The sequence below is a fragment of the Panthera tigris genome, chromosome F3 (assembly GCF_018350195.1).
Source record: "Panthera tigris isolate Pti1 chromosome F3, P.tigris_Pti1_mat1.1, whole genome shotgun sequence".
Lineage (NCBI taxonomy): Eukaryota > Metazoa > Chordata > Mammalia > Carnivora > Felidae > Panthera > Panthera tigris.
The window spans coordinates 42,050,636-42,070,629 of record NC_056678.1 but is presented as its reverse complement, the minus strand read 5'-3'; the positions used below and the strand labels follow the sequence as shown (position 1 = coordinate 42,070,629).

The 19,994-nt window shown below is 45.5% G+C and overlaps 1 long non-coding RNA gene across 2 annotated transcripts in view; it reads right to left on the bottom strand.

Moving 5' to 3' along the window:
- Nucleotides 1-19,994, bottom strand: part of LOC102956486 — a 36,789-nt gene that overhangs the window by 9,109 nt on the left and 7,686 nt on the right. For both annotated transcript variants that reach the window (XR_006213841.1, XR_006213840.1), the window contains exon 2: nt 7,889-8,019. This is a non-coding gene — a long non-coding RNA (uncharacterized LOC102956486). The remainder of the gene's footprint in view (nt 1-7,888; nt 8,020-19,994) is intronic.

The window sequence follows — 19,994 nt, the reverse complement described above, 5'->3', positions numbered from 1 at the left end:
TATTTAAGAGTCTCTTGTGTTTTGTCCCCCTCCCTGTTTTTATATCATTTTTGCTTCCCTTCCCTTATGTTCATCTGTTTGGTATCTTAAAGTTCTCTTATGAATGAAGTCATATGATATTTGTCTTTCTCTGACTAATTTCGCTTAGCATAATACCCTCTAGTTCCAGCCACATAGCTGCAAATGGCAAGATTTCATTCTTTTTGATTGCCGAGTAATACTCCATTGTATATATATATATACCACATCTTCTTTACCCGTTCATCCATCGATGGACATTTGGGCTCTTTCCATACTTTGGCTATTGTGGATAGTGTTGCTATAAACATGGGGGTGCATGTGTCCCTTTGAAACAGCACACCTGTATCCCGTGGATAAATACCTAGCAGTGCAATTTCTGGGCCATAAGGTAGTTCTATTTTTAATTTTTTGAGGAACCTCCATACCAACACACCTGATTTCTAAAGGAAGACAAAACCATACTCAACAATCGGTATTTAAAAATACGTCTTGATTCTAAATTTGGGGCAGTCGAGCTGACGGGATTTGAAATAATGTGAAGGAAAGTTGAGAGTAAGAAACTGTGGTGAGAATAAAAAGAAATGTAATCAGGTAAGAAAAAGATGGAGAGAGGTCGGGTGGTGGAGAGGAAGAGAAGGAGGACAGAGCCAGGAAGCCTCCGCGGGACAAGGGCTAACTTGTCCCTGCTTAGCTCTGGGCTCCCGGTCGTCCCTCATCCTGCAATGCCTGGTGTTTAGGTTACTACCTGGATTTCAGGTTACCATTTGTAGTCAACAGCGTGGGTGCTTATTTCCATTATACCATCTGCTTCACAAAAATTCCACAAATTAGATATTTTACAAAGGAAGAAGCTAAGACTCAGAAAAGTTGCCCAAGTTCACACATCGGTAATATTTAGAGTGAGGACCAAATCCATACCTTGGCCAGAAGCTCATGCTGTATGTATGCACTCTGTCAGCACATATGACTGTGTCACCACCATCTCCCTACTGAACTGTGGGTCACTTGTGTCCATCACCTCCTGTTCCCCAGGATCCGGCCACTCTTGCTTTCCTTCTGTTCCTTGTACCCATTAAACTCATCCCATCTCGGTCCCCACCTTCCCCGACCTCAAAGCTTTGTCCCATCTGTTCCCCTCTCTGGGACAGCTCATGCCCACACCTCCCCCTGCCACCTCAACCCCACTTCAGGTCTCTCCTTAGCGTCGCTTCTTCAGAGACCCCCTCCCCAACCACTTGACTGTCACACGAGAGCACATCACTCTGACTTATTTTTATCAGTGACGCTTACCACTACGTGATGTTTTCTTTGTTTATTATCTATGTCCCTGGGCTAGGACAGAATCTCTGCCTGAGCAAGAACTGATCCAGACTTAGGACTAGATCTCCAGTATCTAACATTACTTCTGGCATAGATGCTTAATAAGTATTTGTTGAATGGATGGATGGGTGGATGGATGGGTGGATGGATGGACAAACTACTCTCTATCCCTTCATAGATTCTCTTAGCAGAGGTGCGTTTTCCCAGGGAGCCAATTACATCAAGCCCTAGACTGTATTTCCCACATCAGCACACATCCCCTCTGCAACTTTAACCAGACCTCATCCACTCCACAAGCATGTCCAAGCTCTTTGCTGAAGCTGTGGATGGAGATAAATGAGACTTGACCCCAGACACGAGGCTTGATCTTCTGTAGTTTACAGAGTCCATGAGGGGAGATAAAGCATGCCCACAAAGCATTATAATTAAAGATTAAATGAGCCATAAACAATGAAATAGGAACATACTAAACATGTTCAAAGGAAGAAGAAATCCTCTCTGAACGACGGAGCAGTGAGAGCTTTAACAAATAGAGGCACCAACACAGAGACTGAGCCTGAAGGCAGGTTCAGAGCCTCCTCAGTCTCCAAGGCAGAGTATTAACCAGGCAAGTGTTGAGAGCCAGGATCCCCAGGGCTTGTCCAGACTGGACCGGGTACGGGGCACATGAAGGAGGCAGCGCGAGGTAAGGATGGAGGAAGAGGTTGGAGCCAGGCTATGCGGGTTTGTGGACTCAACATAACCACAGGAGAGTGAGCCACGCGGGCACCGTGAGCCAGGCAGCCAAGTACCCAAGAGGCGCCCAGTCCGTGGCATTCAGCAGCTGCCAGGAGTGGGGGTTTGTTGGTGGAGGGCTCTGGCCTGCAGTGACGGGGGGCGGGGGGTGGTTACTGACCTCGTTTCTCTCTGAAAAGCTCAGTGAGACAGATTTCTCTTTTCCTCAAGCAGTGTGAAATACAAGCTGGTCAACATGCATGATTTCTCAACAGCAGGATTCATTTCCTGCTGCTTCTTTGTAGCAGTTTTTGGGACGATATCCCGCTATAATGGGGGGCAAGGCTCCAGGCTACAGCCATTCTGCTGTCCAGCTAATCCTGTTTCAGAACACAGTTCTCCTCCTAAGGGAGCGAGCCGGTCAGGACAGAGGAGGGGACCTAGAGGGCTGGAGGTGGGGTGGAAATGAGGAAGGAGCAGGGCTCCCTAGCGTCGCTCATGGCCTGTGGGGGCTCTGGAAGGAAGAGGCCGGTGGGTCCAGGGGATTTAGGGAGTCTCAAGGAAGGACGCCGGATCCCAAAGAATTCTCAGTCCCTGCATCGTTTCTCTCCATCTTCCTGAGGTCCACGGCCCCTTCCATAGACTCAGCCATACCTGTTTCTGGCACCTGAGACTACAGACGGATCTTCCAGTGCCTTCTTCTGGGCCCATCTCTATAAATACTATACCACACTGTAATGTAAATATTGGCTCTTAAGGCTGCTCCTGCATAAACTGTGAGCCCCTTGAGGGCAAGGGCCTTGTCCTAATGCCTTGGCGTCCCCAGCCTCTGCTGCACATGCCCCAGGCCACCACCTGTGGGTTTGCTAACTGGGTGAATGGGGTGGTTGCCCCCTACATCTTCTGGGTCTATTCCACCTCTGCGGGACCTCTACCCATCTGAATGCCTCAGGGCTTGCCCAGGGCTTTCTGCCCTTCTCTCCTTAGATCATCTCTTCCATTTCCAGGGCTTTAAATAGCATGGTTATGCTAATGGTTCCCACACTTGCGTATCTCCAGCCCAGACCTCCCCTCTGAGCTCCAGAAGCGTACATCCACCGGCCTACTTGCTCTCTCCACTCCGATGAGGTGTAAACAGCTCATCTTTGCCCGAAATAGAATCCCTTATTATAAAACCTGTCTGCACCTCAAGGGTGCCTCACTTTAGAAAATTACCCAGCACCTCTCCATGTGCTGAGGTGGAACCCCAAGGTGATTCCTGCTTCTTCCTTTTCCCTCAGCTCTTACATTCACCTCCTCAGTAAGGTTGATTTTCCCCTCCAGTAAATGTCTAGAGTCGGCCCTCTTCTCCCCATGTCCCCCCCCCCCCCCCCCCACCAGCCTAGTCCAGGTGGCCACGCGTCTTGCCTGGACCTCTCTGATGGCTGTTCACGCTCTCACTTCTTCCATTCCGGTCCCCCTCCAAAGCTGGTCTCGGCAGACAGCAAGAGTGACTTTTCAAAACACAAATCCTGTGGTGTACCCCCTGCTTAAACATTCAATGGCATCTGACAACACTGAGGGCCAAACCCCTTCATGGTTTACAAGGGTCCCTGACCAGACCCTTCTCTCTCATCACCATTTTCTCTCTCTTTTTTTTTTTCTCTCACCCCTGGGACCTTGCATATGGTGTTCTCTATCTAGATCATTCTCCCTGCTTCTGGACATGGCCAACTCCCCTCTCATCCCTCAGATTCCAGCTTAAGGCCACCTCCCCCGAGACGACTCTCCGACCATCCAAACTAAACCCCACTCCACACCCCACCCAGCTTAGCCCTGGACCTGGCACCTCATGGGGGCTCAGTAACTATTCCAGAAAGAAAAGGTAGGTAGAGTCTCCATCCCAGGCCATCTCCTGCAAGCTCCTGTCTTCCTGCTTCTCGGCTACCCAGGATTCAGTGCCCGCTCCCTTTATTTTTACATTTCTCGAAACTACCCACACAAACACCATATTGTAGGGTTTCTTTCTCCTCCAAAATTAGCTGCAGAACTGGACAAAGACTCCTTGGCTGCTAGCTTCCTGGCTGTCTCTTTCGGTTTCAGGGTTTAAAAGCTAGTCCTGCAGGGGAACAGTGGGAGAATGGAAAATCACCAACAGGGAGAAGTGACGGAGTCCGGAGACCAGCCGAGTTCTGACAGTCATGGCCATGCTCTATAGTTAGCTCCTGACTTCCTTTCTTGGCAAGATCTTACCGGTTATCTAGGGCAGTCCCCGTTTCAACTGTTCCGTTCCATTGTCTGACTATGTATCATGAGTTTTCTTACAATATGGTCCCTCTACCCCCTCTCCACCTGCTCTCCCCACAACCAGGGTGGCCTTTCTTAAACGACCCGCACACTCAAGAGGTGAAAGGCCATAGGTTCCAAGTTCAAGCCCTTGACCCACCACATTAAAGTCTGTGTGACTTTGGGGAAAGTATCCTCTCCGAGACTCAGTTTGCTCAGCTGTAAAGTAGGAATAGACTAGTACCTTCCTCCCAGGATTTGGCAGGGGATGACTGGCATACAATGTGTTGAGCCTTTGGCACTCATAGAAAGCCCCCCTTCCCTCTCAGGATGGATAAATGGCATGAAATTTTCAACCAAAAGACTCTTGGGGCCCGGTGAGCAATTTAGTGCTTTAACCGAAAGTGTAGGTAGATAATTAACATGCTGTTGAGTGATGGGTGCTTTCTCTCAGTTCTCCTGCGGCCTGACTGGGGAGCCAGGTCATGTCCATAGGTGGGGAGCACAGGCTTCCTGATGAGGAAAAGTGATCAGTTGCAGCCACCAGGGAAAGGACAAGTATTTATTGGAAACCAGAGCTCAGAAGACTGGCCTTAGGCAGACCAGAAAGGGTTCATCTCTCAGGCCTGGTTCTCCTGGGCCCCAGCTTGCGAGCCACGGTGCATCCCCAAACAGGGGATGAAAGATGGCCTCTCCACGTGGAACAAGGAGAGAAGATGGCACCGGTCACTCAGTGTGCACGTCCCCTTGGTACCCTGGAGCCTCCCCTGAAGGCTGTCTGAACACCTGGTTCAGGTTCAGTTCTGCAGACGGACAGTGTGCCACCTCCTAGGCCAGAGTGTGAAGGGATGACCAGTGTCTCCAAGGCCCCCTTGTGACAACCTTTCAAGGGGAAGGTGCATGCAGGTGATTCCTGGGGACAGAGGAGGGATCATGCAGCCCAGTTGCCCCTGCCCACGTGGCAATTCTATTCCCGGGGCTAACCCACGTGGTCCTGCCTAGAGTTTGTTCTTATTAAGGAAGCTGGCACTTCCTTTCAACGTGTCAGGGGCACCAGGTGCACACCATGTTCACATCACCTCCCGGAGGGGCCCCCTTAGCAGGAAAAAGGGCACTTTGTGCTTCGGGCCACGTCTGTTGAAACAAAACCTCAGGCCGGGCCCTGGGGCGGGCAGCTGGGAGACCTGGAAACAAAGTCACCTACTCTTGGCTTTCTTGTTCGACAGAGAAAACCACCTCTGTACTCTTTTCCTGGGGCTGCTGAAACAAATCCCACAAACCTTCGTGGCCGAACACAACACGTATCTGTTATCTGACAGTCAGAAATCCAAAATAAGCTTACGAGGCTAAAGTCAAGGAGTCAGCCCGGCTCGTTCCTTCTGGCCCCAGGGCAGAATCCATTTTCTTTCCTTTTTTTCACCTTCTAGAAGCTTCCTGCATTCCTTGCCTTCCATCACCACATCCCTCTTCTGTGTCTGAAGGACTCTTGTGATTACCTTGGGCCCCGTGGGTAATCCAAAATAATCTCCCCTCTCTCAGCTCTCCTTAATTTAGACACATCCTCCAAGCCCCCTTTGCCATGTAAGGTGATACGTTCCCAGGTGCTGGGGGAGTGGGACAGGGGTGTCTTTGGGGAGCCATTATTCTGTTGACCACAATCTTCTTACCATGTAAAGCTGTTCTCTTCCAAACCTCATGCATGCATTTCCCAGGCTCCAGAAGGGACCTTATGTCATCTCAAGCCAAAGGGCCCGGGCTTAAAATTCCTAAGACAGAGGGTCTGCAGAAACCTCCAGCTGCTTCTTTTAGTGTTGAAGGCCCTTAAAGGAAGTTCTCACTGTTCTCTGAATCATCTCCTGGCTATGGTGAAAGAGATCCATGTAGCTCTGCCCAAGTGTTCCTCAAGTTCAGTGCATAATGGAGGGGCCACGGGAGCGTCTCAAGTGCAGAAGATGGAAAGCTCACGGAAGAGCCAGAAGTTGAGGTTGGGGGTGGAGGAGGAAGGGAACTAACACTTGCCGTACCTCTGCTTAGTGTGCCAAAGCCTTACATACGAAGTCTCTTTTAACACTTACGACAATCCTGGGGAGATACTGAGGCTCGCAGGGGTGGAATAATGTTCCCAAGGTCAGCAGGTGGCAGAGCTGAATGGGAATGAGAGGTTTCTTTCTGCACCCGCCACAGTGTAGTGCAGGGTTCAGCTCACTGGGGCCCTGGCTTGGTACCTTACCAGCGTTGCTTTTCTCCTGGCATTAGAAACAACCCCAGAGAGGGGACCATCGCTTATGGTGACAAGGGCTGTTTAGACAGGTCAGAGCCACACACTAGTAGCTGAGGTTTAGAGCTTCTGGAAGTGAGAGGGTGTGTGTGTGTGTGTGTGTGTGCATTCCATTAACTTGTACTTTTTTTTTTTAATTTTTTTTTTTATTTTTGAGAGAGAGAGAGTGCAAGCGGGGCAGGGGCAGAGAGAGAGGGAGACACAGCATTCAAAGCAGGCTCCACGATGTCAGCGCAAAGTCTGATGTGGGGTCCGAACTCATGAACCGTGAGCTCATGACCTGAGCCAAAGTCGGATGCTCAGCCGACTGAGCCACCCAAGCGCCCCACATTAACTCGTACTTTGAATGGAGAGGAGAAGGGGAAGACTGTCCTAGTGGATGGGAGTGTATGATTGTTAGCCGGACAGGAAGGGAGGCCCAGTAAAGGGTCACTAAAAACACTGTTTTCAAAACATTCCTCGACACGGTGGCTTGAAATCACCATCATCATCATCCAAAGACATTTACCAGAGACCTTTGTCCTTGGGCTGACGAGATCTGTGGAGAGGCGGACCCCTGCACAAATATGGCGGTGGAGAAGTTCAGTGGAAAGAGACACAGACTCTGCTCCCAGGAGGCACCAGATCCGAAGAGGAAAGGAGGAAAGAGATCCTATCCTCGGGGAGATCCATGTGTGGCAGATGGAAAAGAGAGTGCTCAGTTTAGAAGGAAAGCTGGAACACACAGGAACCAAGCACATCTCCACACAGGCAGGTGTTCCCAAATCCCCACAATGCAATGGTTGTAAAGCCAGAGCCAGAGGAAAGAACCCTTAGAAGTGAGCTTGGTGAAAGAGGAAGGTTCCAGGAGGAGGTGAGTCTGGAAGCAGGAGGGAAAAGTGAAGTGGAGAGTTGAGAGCAGAGCGCTGGGGAGGGAGAGGAAGTCACTCATTTGAGGGGTCCGTGGAGGTAAGAGAGGTGGGCGTGAGTAAGCCTGACCACCGGCAGGGAGCTTCCCGGATGAGCCAGAGTGGTCATCCCTTCTTTAACAAGACGGGCAAGGGCAGAGGTTTTATAAAAAAAAAAAATAAACACACATGTCTCTGATCTAGGGGCTCCGGGATGGGCGAGGAATCCCGGCCCCGAGTTCTTGAGTGGTGCCTCACCCAGCTTTCTCCTCCTAGTCTGCTGCCCAGAGGACGCAGACCCGCAGGGGTCCCTGGCTCCCTTACAGAGAAGGCCCCCCACATGGCTGTCCCACCCATCCAGGCAGAAATGGTGTCCGGATCATTCCCCACCCTGTCTACTTACCAAGAAACTGATGACAGGTCAGCTGAAGGGACTGGTACGATCACGTGTCCATTATCTTCATGTGGCTTCTCTAGAGAGACCAGTTTTCATGATCCTCTGACTTTAGTTAATGTACCAAACGTATGTGAACACTGCAGGAACAAAAGGTGAAGCTGTGCCTTGTTTGTTTGTTTGTTTGTTTGTTTGTTTTTAAGATCTTATTTTTTAAAGTAATGTCTACTCCCAACACGGGGCTCGAACCCACTACCTCAAGAGTGGCACCACCGACTGAGCCAGCCAAGTCCCCCCCCCTCCTTCCCTGTTTCCAGTGACTAAGCACTTCATATGCCACAGTCAAGGGAAGAAAAAAAAAAAAAGGAAAAAAACCGACAGGGCTGTCGTAACTGGCTCTGTTTCCCCAAACAATAAGCCTTGAATACCTCCCAGAGATGTGGACTCTCTAACAAAAACAACACTTGATCCCTGAGTTTTGCTGTGCCGAAATCTGAGGGCATGTTCTGAATATGACAGCCATGTGAGAAAGCTGCTATTTTCCACCACGAATAGACCGCTGTAAACACGGTCATCTTGGTCATTTTTGATTTTTCCCTTTAAATACTCGTGTTTTGTATTTGACCTGCTGGCTGTCAGAAAAGCAGCCCCTCACACTTTTCACAAGTGATTGTTTTCTTCCCTTTCCTAAAAGCACTGGTCTCTGGTTCTCCCCTGACAGCTTACTCCTAGGATTCCCACCGATGGCGTCAAGGTCACGCACACCTCGTCCAGACCCAGGGCCGTGGAGCCCTCACCCTCCCCTGGCTCTTCCGGGGACTCTCCTGTGAGCTGACGGAGCTGCATCGGGTTCTCGGCCAAGTTCGTTTCTGGTTCTGAGGGAGCTACAGCCGGCTGTGCCCACACTGGTGGCAGGAACAGTGCCGACCACCGTGCAATCAGCCTGGCCACGGAGCGGTTTCTGTCCCGGGGCAACCCACGGGCATTCTGGAATCGGATTCCCCTGGTACGCTTTTGCTTTGGTGAGGGGAATGTGTTTGAGGATTCTGGGAGGAATGTGGTTGAGGATTCTGATGGTTTCCGGCATTTGAGAATACAGAGGTTGAAAAAGGGTTGTGTGTGCGTTTCTGTAACTCTTGATCGGGTTCTGTGTTCGCATGTTTCGTGTTGGTACCGGTAGAAGTTCTGTTCTAATTTCAGAAGCTCTTCCTTATCCCGGAGTTCTGGCTTTTTTTTTTTTTTTTTTTTTTAATGTTTATTTTTGAGAGCGAGAACGTGAGGAGGGGAGAGTCAGAGAGAGAGAGGGGGACAGCGGATCCGAAGCAGGCTCTGCACTACAGCAGAGAGCCTGATGCAGGGCCCGATCGAGCTCACGAACCGTGAGATCACGATCTGAGCTGAAGTCAGATGCTTAACCAACGGAGCCACCCAGATGCCTCCCAAAGTTCTGGTTTGTATCGTGTACTCATTATGGTCCCAATAGCTGTTGATAGTGACAAAGGTGAACACCCTATACCAAAGATGAAAGGAAACAAAAAGTTCTCTTGAATGTCCCTAAGTAATGAATGATTCAAAATTAACCTCTCTTCGGAAACTTATATATGAGGTTAAAAGGAGGTTATTATTGTGAGGGATATGGGCATTATAAGAGAGAGAACGTGTGCTGCTAAATTCAAAAGGAAATCCCCAAATTACTCGGACTTTCAAGAACACGTCCTCCGAATGACCTGATGGTTGCTTGATTATAGGACTTAATTGATCAAGTTTCTTAAAAGACCCTGGTAGTGCCTGTTTCTATCTTAGATTCTCTTAGCTCCTCCAACCTGTACAGGAGTTGGTAAAATGATCTATTTTACATAAAGGAAAACATTTTGAGCAAGCGAACTGATACAGTTTATTCACTCCTGGAGGAAGTTAATAGGTCAGATTATGGTTAAGATCTTTTCAAATCTAATGGACTAAGCACCTATTGCAAACTTCTTTTTCCTAAAAGAAATATTACCCTATCAAGCACTCACATAAATGTGAAGAATCCAAAGATTTCTAATTTCTTGCAAAATTTATAATTTGTTGCTAAACTATGTAATTATAAAAAGGGGGGAAAACATGGCTTAATTAGTGATCTTGGTTACTAGGGTATAAAATAAGCAAAAGCATGACTGTTAAAACATCTTAAAAGTTTTAATATCTCATCTATAATTGTGTAAGCAGAATAATTTGTATAATATTATAATCAAGACGATTCTTTGGAAAAATTAAACTGGTTTAATAATTTGGGTTTAGTACTGATGCATAGGGGCACTTGTACCCCAATGTTTATAGCAGCACTCTCAACAATAGCCAAATTATGGAAAGAGCCTAAATGTCCATCAACTGATGAATGGATAAAGAAATTGTGGTTTATATACACAATGGAGTACTACGTGGCCATGAGAAAGAATGAAATATGGCCTTTTGTAGCAACGTGGATGGAACTGGAGAGTGTGATGCTAAGTGAAATAAGCCATACAGAGAAAGACAGATACCATATGGTTTCACTCTTATGTGGATCCTGAGAAACTTAACAGGAACCCATGGGGGAGGGGAAGGAAAAAAAAAAAAAAAAAAAGAGGTTAGAGTGGGAGAGAGCCAAAGCATAAGAGACTGTTAAAAACTGAGAACAAACTGAGGGTTGATGGGGGGTGGGAGGGAGGGGAGGGTGGGGGATGGGTATTGAGGAGGGCACCTTTTGGGATGAGCACTGGGTGTTGTATGGAAACCAATTTGACAATAAATTTCATATATTGGAAATAAATAAATAAATAAACAAACAAATAAATAAATAAAAAATAATTTGGGTTTATAAGCAGCTCTATGCCTTCTCCCTGATTCTACCACCATCATAAAATCAATGTGAATGCAATATTCTAGTCTGTACAATGTGGGTTTATTTGCCTGTAGAAAGTGCAATTATTTTGAATTGCCTAACTTTTCTCTACCATTTTTCCTGGTCATAAACTAACATCAATTTATCTAAGATTACAAAATTGCAAAATACAGAGTTCAGGTAAGTTAATAATAAAGGGTAGTATCTTTATAGAAAAAGATTATTCTGTAGAATGCTAAAAGGACACACGTGTGAATGTGTCAGATTATAACTTCCAGAGCCTTAGTTAACCATAAGACCTTAAACTAATATTAATTTGAGTTAATAATAAGCAATTTTTGGATACTCGAACAGCATCATTTTAAAATACCCCTGCTGTTATTTAATACAGCATAGCATAGCCAGCAGTAACAGGTTGAAAGCTTGTATAAATGCCTTTGGGTTATGTTAATGTACATACAGAGTTTTAAAAGAAAGATTAAAAAAAAGATCAGTTATAATAATATGTACATGCAAGATAACAGATATATTTTTTAATCAGGAGAAAAAAAAGAAAACTTTTATCATAAACTAAAAATGTCTGTGTGCAAAACATAAAAGAAAATAGTAAGAGACAAATTTGAGGTTATGCAACAAGCTTGGATGGTCCAAGGGGAAAGTAAAATCCATTTTCTTATGTATAAAGTAGCTATAAATAATGAGTTTGAAAGGAGAAATGACGTGTTAATTGTTTAAATGGGTTGGCTTGATGTTAATTAAATTATTCATGAGTATTGTATTCTTTACTATAAATTGTTACATTAATGATCTATGCAAAGAACACACCCAGCATTGAGATCTGCTGCCCGTTTTTCTAACATAACCTACTCCCAAAAAAATGCAAGTCCCTTTTTATAAACAGATTCTGTTAATTCTTTGTTGTTTTGGCATATTTTTTTTACATTTTAACATAAAGTCCTTCTTTTGGAAAACATTAATTTTCCTAAATAATTACTACCTATTTCTGTGTGTTTTTTTTTAAAAATATTGCTGGGGCACCTGGGTGGCTCATTCGGTTAAGCCTCCGACTCTTGGTTTGGGCTCAGGTCATGATCTCACAGTTCGTGAGTTTGAGCCCCACGTCATGCTCTGTGCTGAGAGCACAGAGCCTGCCTGGGGTTCTCTCTCTCTTTCTCTCTCTGCCCCTCCCCCCACTCACTCTCTCTGTCTCTCTGTCGGAATAAAGCAACTTAAAAAAAATTAAAAATATATTGTCAAAGCATTGTTTATAACTAGTTTCTGCCGTCCAATAATTAAGTTCATATCTCGTACTTAAATTCATAACTCTTTCAAATTTGACCTTGCCCAAATTCGGGCCCCTCATGCAGAAGAGTAAAACTGTGAAGACATCTTTCACACCAAACCATTGATAGGTTTTCGAGACGGCCATCATTAACGCATGGACTTATTTTTTCACTTTATGAAATGGGATATATGAAAAGTAATGAGTTCTGTTTGCCATTCTCCACATGGTTGATTAGCCCGACACAATTGTCAGAGTCGTCCTATTTATTCCTGCTCATCAAAAAGAAACATTCAGTTTTACTAAGTATTTATAAGTAAAATGCATTGGTTTAAACATTTCCATGATTCTAGTGAAAACGATCAGGTTCACATTTCACTTTGAAAAGGAACATTCTGATACTCGTGTACAGAGACTGACACGATAATTGTCAACACATTCATTGACTTTAAATTTTGTCCCTAGGTTTAATTATCCTCGTCAATTGGTAACATTCTTACTTTATGGCATAAAATAAAGGCGCTAGGGATTTGCTAATGCCCTCGGTCTCACAAACTGATTGCATATTATACCTTAATAAAAGACTCCCAAGTTCCTCCATTCTTGTTGATTAACTAGAACCATTTAATCTCATTTGTACAGATGATAATTAATCTTATAATTACAGATGATATTTCCTTTTTCCCTGCATCTAATAAAGGCCGCTGCTACAAGCTCAAGATTGGGAACGAGTCTTCTGGAAGAAATAATAGAAAAATGTCAACAAAGAACTGCTCATTGGGTTATCACTACAACAGCAGAGCTGAGTGGTCGCATATGCAAACAATTTAAAAGCATAAAACTTTGCAGATGTAGTCTACCTAACCCAAGAGCAGCAAAAACAAATATTAGTTACCTAGGACTAAATGAATTGGCTTCATTATGGTTAATACTTACATTAACCGACATCAGGGAATTCTAGAGGGAATTGATACGACCATGTAGGTTATTTACATAGGTTCAATAAGAATCTGTCCTTTTTCTTGGATATTGACCATGCCAAAAATCCCACTTAATTAGGTGTGACAAACCCATAAGGAACAAAGACTACGATTTACATGGGGGAATGACACCTATAAAGTCCTCCCAGGAAAACTTCTCTGGGACAGCCCTTATGACTCAAGAAATTCCAGCCTTACAGGTAGTAAAAATATTCACTTCCTGGCAGTCCAGAAATATTAACACATACGGGAATTTTAGAGAAAATCATGCTAATAAAGATAGTAAAGATCCTTCTGACACATAAGAGTCACTTATAACCCGAGGAGCTTTACAAAGCCTCCAAACAGAAGTTCACCATAAAGCATCAGTATCACACAGCTCAAGTTTTGTTAGCCATTCAAAAAGAAAGCGTTTATGCATTAATCAATGCTGCTTGGTATACCTATGGAAGTAAATTTTCATCAAGTAAAATAAAACATTAATTTGAAGGGGCGCCTGGGTGGCTCAGTCGGCTAAACCTCCGACTTCAGCTCGGGTCACGATCTCACGGTCCGTGAGTTCGAGCCCCGCGTCAGGCTCTGGGCTGATGGCTCAGAGCCTGGAGCCTGCTTCCGATTCTGTGTCTCCCTCTCTCTCTGCCCCTCCCGTTCATGCTCTGTCTCTCTCTGTTTTAAAAAATAAAATAAACATTAAAAAAAATTTTTTTAAGTAAATAAAAATATTAATTTGAAGACATTGAGTTAATCGAATTTAAATTTTCTCAACAGCAAGAACTTGCCCACGAGGAAAGAAAAACTGTAGAAGCAAAGACCGACCCTGCTCCATTCATGACTGAGTACCTACCACTGGGGGTGCAGTTGGTGGGGTGTGGACATTGTTCATGGGAAGGTAAACCAAAAACAACTTATCCTGACTGGTTCAGGCCTCCAAAATAATTAGCTTTGACTCGTTCTCAAAAGTATGGATGCTCTGACCAAAACAATTTTATCCCTGATTTTGATGAGGCTAAGTGAAGAAAGGTTGTAAACATGATGAACGTGTAAGAAGCAGCTGATTTCCACCATGAATATGGTAGCCTTGGTCATCTGTTTTTCCCTTTAAATACTTGCGCTTTGTATTTGACAGGCCAGTCTCTCTTTCTGAAGTCTGACTCCTTTTCCATTTCCCCAAGTAATTGTTTTCTTGTCTAAATGTTTCTGAGTCTCTGGTGGCGTGTGCTATGTGCCAACAGCAACACAGAGCTGGAGCTGAGGTTTTGGAAACGAATTTGAACTCCCACCTGGCCGAAGTTCCTATCTGGAGGAAAAATTCGTCCGCCAAAAAAAACACCCTTCCCTTCCCTGACACCCTACGCAAAAGGAAAGGATCCTCAAAACGGCTACACACAAGAGGCCACCCTAGGGGTCCAGGAACTTGTCCTCAGAGAGGTAGTTCTGTCCACATTCAGGATCCTGACCCAGCCTCGCCTGTGCCTCCCTCACTCCCTTCCCTGCCTCAAACGCTCTTGAGTTCTTCTAGTTCCTGGAACATGGCGGCCTCTTCCTACACCGGCTCTTTCTGCTTCTTCTGCCTCACATGCTCTTTAGGCAGGCCGGCACCTAGCCTTCCCTCCTACCTCAGTTTACACATCACTTCCTACGGAAGCTTTCCCTGACACCCAGACCACCACCGCCGCCCCAGTATAAAGTCTCCCGACCTTCAGAACTGTTTTGGTAAACTTCTCCCAATTGTAATAAATTACTTCTTTATGTGACTCTCTGTTTCATGTCTGTCTTCTTGGCCAGACTGTATACTTCAAGAGGATGGGGACTGACTTTGTTTTTACTCATCTTTCTGTCCCTGCCACCTCCGACGGTGCAACGAAAGTGCTCAATAAGCCTTGGTTGAATGAGTAAATGGATAACCAGTGTAGCATAGAGTCTTATTCAGAGTGACAAGAATGATTGCGTGAGATGAAATTTCACAAACAGTAGGTTCCAAACTCAAAATAGAAGAGTTTGGAGTTATGTGCCATCTTGAGATCACTCATTCATTCATTTATCCAGTCATTCGGTGAGTTCTTTACTAAGCATCTACTGGGGCGCCTGGGTGGCTCAGTCGGTTAAGCGTCCGACTTCAGCTCAGGTCACGATCTCGCGGTCCATGAGTTCGAGCCCCGTGTCGGGCTCTGGGCTGATGGCTCAGAGCCTGGAGCCTGCTTCCGATTCTGTGTCTCCCTCTCTCTCTGCCCCTCCCCCGTTCATGCTCTGTCTCTCTCTGTCTCAAAAATAAATAAACGTTTAAAAAAAAAATTTACTAAGCATCTACTATGTGTCCCCAAGCACTGGGGACAGATACAACGGTGAATAAAATGGACCCAATCTTGGCTAGTACTCAAATATATAGAGAACTTCTACAATTCAACACCAAAAAAAAAAAAACAAAAAACACCCAAGTAACCCAATTAATAATGGGCAGAAGACATAAACAGACATTTCTCCAAAGAAGACAGCCGCCAGAAGGCGAACACAGACATGAAAAGATGTTCAACATCACTCATCATCACGGAAATGCAAATCAGAACCACAGTGAGATGTCACCTCACCCCTCTCAGAATGGATTAAAGTCAAAAACACAAGAAACAGCAAGTGTTGGCGAGGATGTAGAGAAAAAGGACCGCACCGTTGGCAGGAATGCAAACCGGTACAGCCACAGTGGAGAACAGTATGGAGGTTCCTCAAAAAATTCAAAACAGAATTGCCATATGACCTAATAATTCCTAGGAATGTGTATTTACTGAAAGAAAACAAAATCACTCATTTGAAAAGATACATGTACCCCTATGTTTACTGCGGCACTATTTACAATAGTCAAGATATGGAAGCTACCCAAGTGTCCATTCAAAGATGAATGGATAAAGTTTATACTTACATATACAATGGAATATTACTCAGCCATAAAGAAGAAAGAAATCTTGCCATTTGCAACAACATGGATCTATCTAGAGGGTATAATGCTAAATGAAATAAGTCAGAGAAAGACAAACACCATACAACTTCGCTCATAGGTGGAATTTACAAAACAAACAAACAAACAAAGAAAAAAAGAGAGAAACAAAGAACAGACTCTTAAATATAGAGAACAAACTGATGGTTACCGGAGAGAAGTGGGCCAGGGGGATGAGCGAAACAGGTAAGGAGGATGAAGAATACATTTACTGTGATGAGCACTAAGTAATGTATAGAGTTGTCAACATAACACTGTATGTTCATTGAACTTGAACTTGAAAAACATAAAATTTAAAAATAACTGGCCCAGTCCTTGCCTCTACTGTACCTGTCGCCTAGTGAGGGAGGCAGACCTTAATAAGGCATCCACATCCACACGCAAGATGTAAACTTGCAACCGAGTCAGGTACTAGGAAAAGGGATACAAAGTACTCTGACAGCTCCATTTGGGCGGTATCCCTCCCCGGGGCGTCTGCCTTTTCTGAAGGTGCTTGCTGAGCCTCAGTGTGAAGGACGAGTAGGAGTAAACTGGCCACAGAAGGGCAGTGTGGGGAGACAAGTCCCCACGGCACCTTTGCACAGCCTCTGAACAGAGGAACAGGCCGTCTTTGTTCCAGGCTACCTTTTTGATTATGTTTGTATAGCAAACAGCCTTGGAAGACAGAAACAGTGTTTTCCCCTGGAGCAAAAGGCAGCTTTGTGTACTGTCCAGTATAATAAAGATACTGTCTCCCCCAAGGTCCAAGGAGAGTCAGGCTTACCGCTCACTGTAAAATATTTGGGTCCCTCAAGCTCGGTTCCTCCGCCGTGACGCAAGATATTGCACACACAGGATCCACCTGGGCTGTTCCAACATCACCCCTGGAACCTGGGGCCAAGGGAAGTGTGTTGGGGGCCCCACAGCTGGTGTGTTATATTAAGAGTATGCAGATTGGGGCACCTGGGTGTCTCAATCAGTTAAGCGTCCGACTCTTGATGTCCTCTCAGGTCATGATCTCATGGCTCCAGATCAGCCCCGCATCGGGCTCTGCACTGGGTGTAGAGCCTGCTTGGGGTTCTCTCCCTCTGTCTCTGCCCCTCCCCAGCTCACACGTGTGCATGCGCAGGCACTCTCTCTCTCTCTCTCACAAAAAAATAAATTAATTTTAAAAAATAAAATAAAAAATGAAAAGGATATGCAGATTATGACATGCTGGATGGAGAGGCACAAGCCATCCACACGCGGTCATTAGGTACCTCTCTCAGCATCAAAGCTCCCACTTTGGGGAAGTGAATGCCCTGGGGCCCCCCTTTTTTTTTTTTAACTCAGTAAATATTTATTTTTTATTTTTTTTAAATAGAACTTATTGTCAAAATGGCTAACATACAGCGTGTAAAGTGCACTCTTGGTTTTTAGGGCAGATTCCTGTGGTTCCATACAACACCCCAGTGCCCATCCCAGCAGGTGCCCTCCTCCGTGCCCATCACCCACTTTGTCCTCCCCCCCCCAAGCCCCTATCAACCCTCAGTTTGTTCTCTGTATTTAAGAGTCTCTTATGGTTCGCCTCCCTCATTCTCTGTTTGTAACTATTTTTTCCCTTCCCTTCCCCCATGGGTCTTCTGTTAAGTTTCTCAAGGTCCACATATGAGTGAAAACATAGGGTATCTGTCCTTCTCTGACTGACTTATTTCACTTAGCGTAATACCTTCCAGTTCCATCCATGTTGCGTCAAATGGCCAGATTTCATTCTTTCTCATCGCCAAGGAGTATTCCACTGTGTCTATAAACCACATCTTCTTTATCCATTCGTCAGTTGATGGACATTTGGGCTCTTTCCATAATTTGGCTATTGTTGAAAGCGCCACTATAAACATTGGGGCTATGCATCAGCACCCCTGTATCCCTTGGGTAAATTCCTGGCAGTGCTATATTGCTGGTAGGGTCGTTCTGTTTTTGTTTTTTTGGGAAACCTCCACACAGTTTCAGTGCAGTCACACAAGAGTAGTAAAGCCACAAGATTTCTCACTTACAAATCTCAGAAATGAGGATAAATGGTAATTAGAGAGAAGGACGGTCCTCTGTCCCAGGTCACCAGCGGGCAAGAGACAAAGAAAAAGCACCAATTACTTATAAGCTGCTTGGGGCAGAGGTCAGTAACTTTTCACCAGCTCAGCTCTAAGTGATTATTTTAAAAGGTGTATCAAGAAAAGCAAAGGGGCACCTGGGTGGCTCAGTCGGTTGAGCGACCGACTTCAGCTCAGGTGATGATCTCACGGTCTGTGAGTTCGAGCCTCGTGTCAGGCTCTGGGCTGACAGCTCAGAGCCTGGAGCCTGCTTCCGATTCTGTGTCTCCCTCTCTCTCTGCCCCTCCCCCACTCATGCTCTGTCTCTCTCTCTCTCTCTCTCTGTGAAAAATAAATAAACATTAAAATTTTTTTTTTTTTAAGGAAAAGAAAAGAAAAGCAGGAACTTGTAGCAGGAATCCCAAGTTCGGGTCCTTATCTAAATGTTCAGATTCTGAGGGTGAGCAGAGTTGTCATACTATAAAATGCTGAGGCTGCAATTCAAAATAGCTGTTTTCTCATCACAGGAAAGGACACAAATATGAAATCCATGCTTCTTGCCCCGCAATGAATAATAAGTCCTTTGCTTCTGACCTAGGATTCTCATGTCTTCTGCCAGAATCCATGAAACTGTGGCTGTCTATCTCATTAGCTGGCAAGCAGCATAAAACCTCAGGTCCTTCAGTTATTGATAGGCTAGTGGATGGCATGTGCAAAAGCCCTGTGGTGGGAGACAGTAGAGCAAATATAAGGATATGAAAGACGGGTGGAGGTGGGGATGCAGGGGGCAAGAGGTGAGAGGAGGCTGGGAGGCGCTGAGCTAGGGAACACTTAGCCACACTGATGAGGCAGGCCCAGGAGTATCTTTGCCATTTGTTGTGACACTGCCGCTTTCATGCAGAACGTGTAGAATTAATAAACTGGTCTGGAGAGGGACAGAGGACAACAAGGCTTAGGCAAATCTGAGCCTATGAGATAACTTTTAACAAAGGAAGAGTGAAAATGGGAAGGGTCTTCTTAACCTCCTGCCCGCTGTAATGAAACTTTTTCTTGCATGCTACTTTGTAACAGTTCTGCTAAAGTTTAGAAGAAGTTCGCTTCTCAGTGCCCAAATGAAGGAGGAAAAGCTATCACTGACTGGCGTTACCACTGTCTGCCATCCAGGGTCCAAAAGGAGGCAGTCGCCTTAAAAGGAAAAGCAGTGACCCTTTTAGTATGCACAGAGTGACCCTGGACAAACTCCTTTCTGTCCACTCCTCATACAATAAAGGGGACTTGTCCCAGTTTTACAGAGGAGAGGAAGGGAGGAAAGAAGGAGAGACCTCACTCACCAAGAGAAGGCTGTGAAACCAGGGTGGCTAACGTCAGATTATCACCTAATTTTGTGGTAAAAATAATAGGGCTTTGTTAAGAAGCCCTCTGAGCTGCTCTGGCTCTTGGAATTTGGGACATTTCACTCACTGCCTATTAATTAAGTTACAGCCTGCAAAGAATGGGCTTGCCCTGGATCTTTGGCCAAAAAAAGTATCCCCACAAAGGGGGCAAACCATGCAGAGCCTCCTTAGGAAGTTTTGTTCCGGGGGCGCCTGGGTGATTCAGTCAGTTAAGCATCGGACTTCGGCTCAGGTCATGATCTCACGGTTCGTGAGTTCAAGCCCCGTGTCAGGCTCTGTGCTGACAGCTCAGAGTCTGGAGTCTGCTTTGGATTCTGTGTCTTTGTCTCTCTGCCCCTGCTTGTGCTCTCTTTCTGAAAATAAATAAACATTAAAAAACATTTTTAAAGGAAGTTTTTTGTTCTTACCCTGAGAGTAATAAGGAGTCACAGGAGGACTTGGGGGGGGGGGGGCGTGACATCATTAGGTGTGGGTTTCAGGAGCATCACTGAGAGAGATCATGGAGGTTATCGATCTTCTGGAATGATCTGCTCCTGGGGGGAAATCCAGAACTGTGGGAATT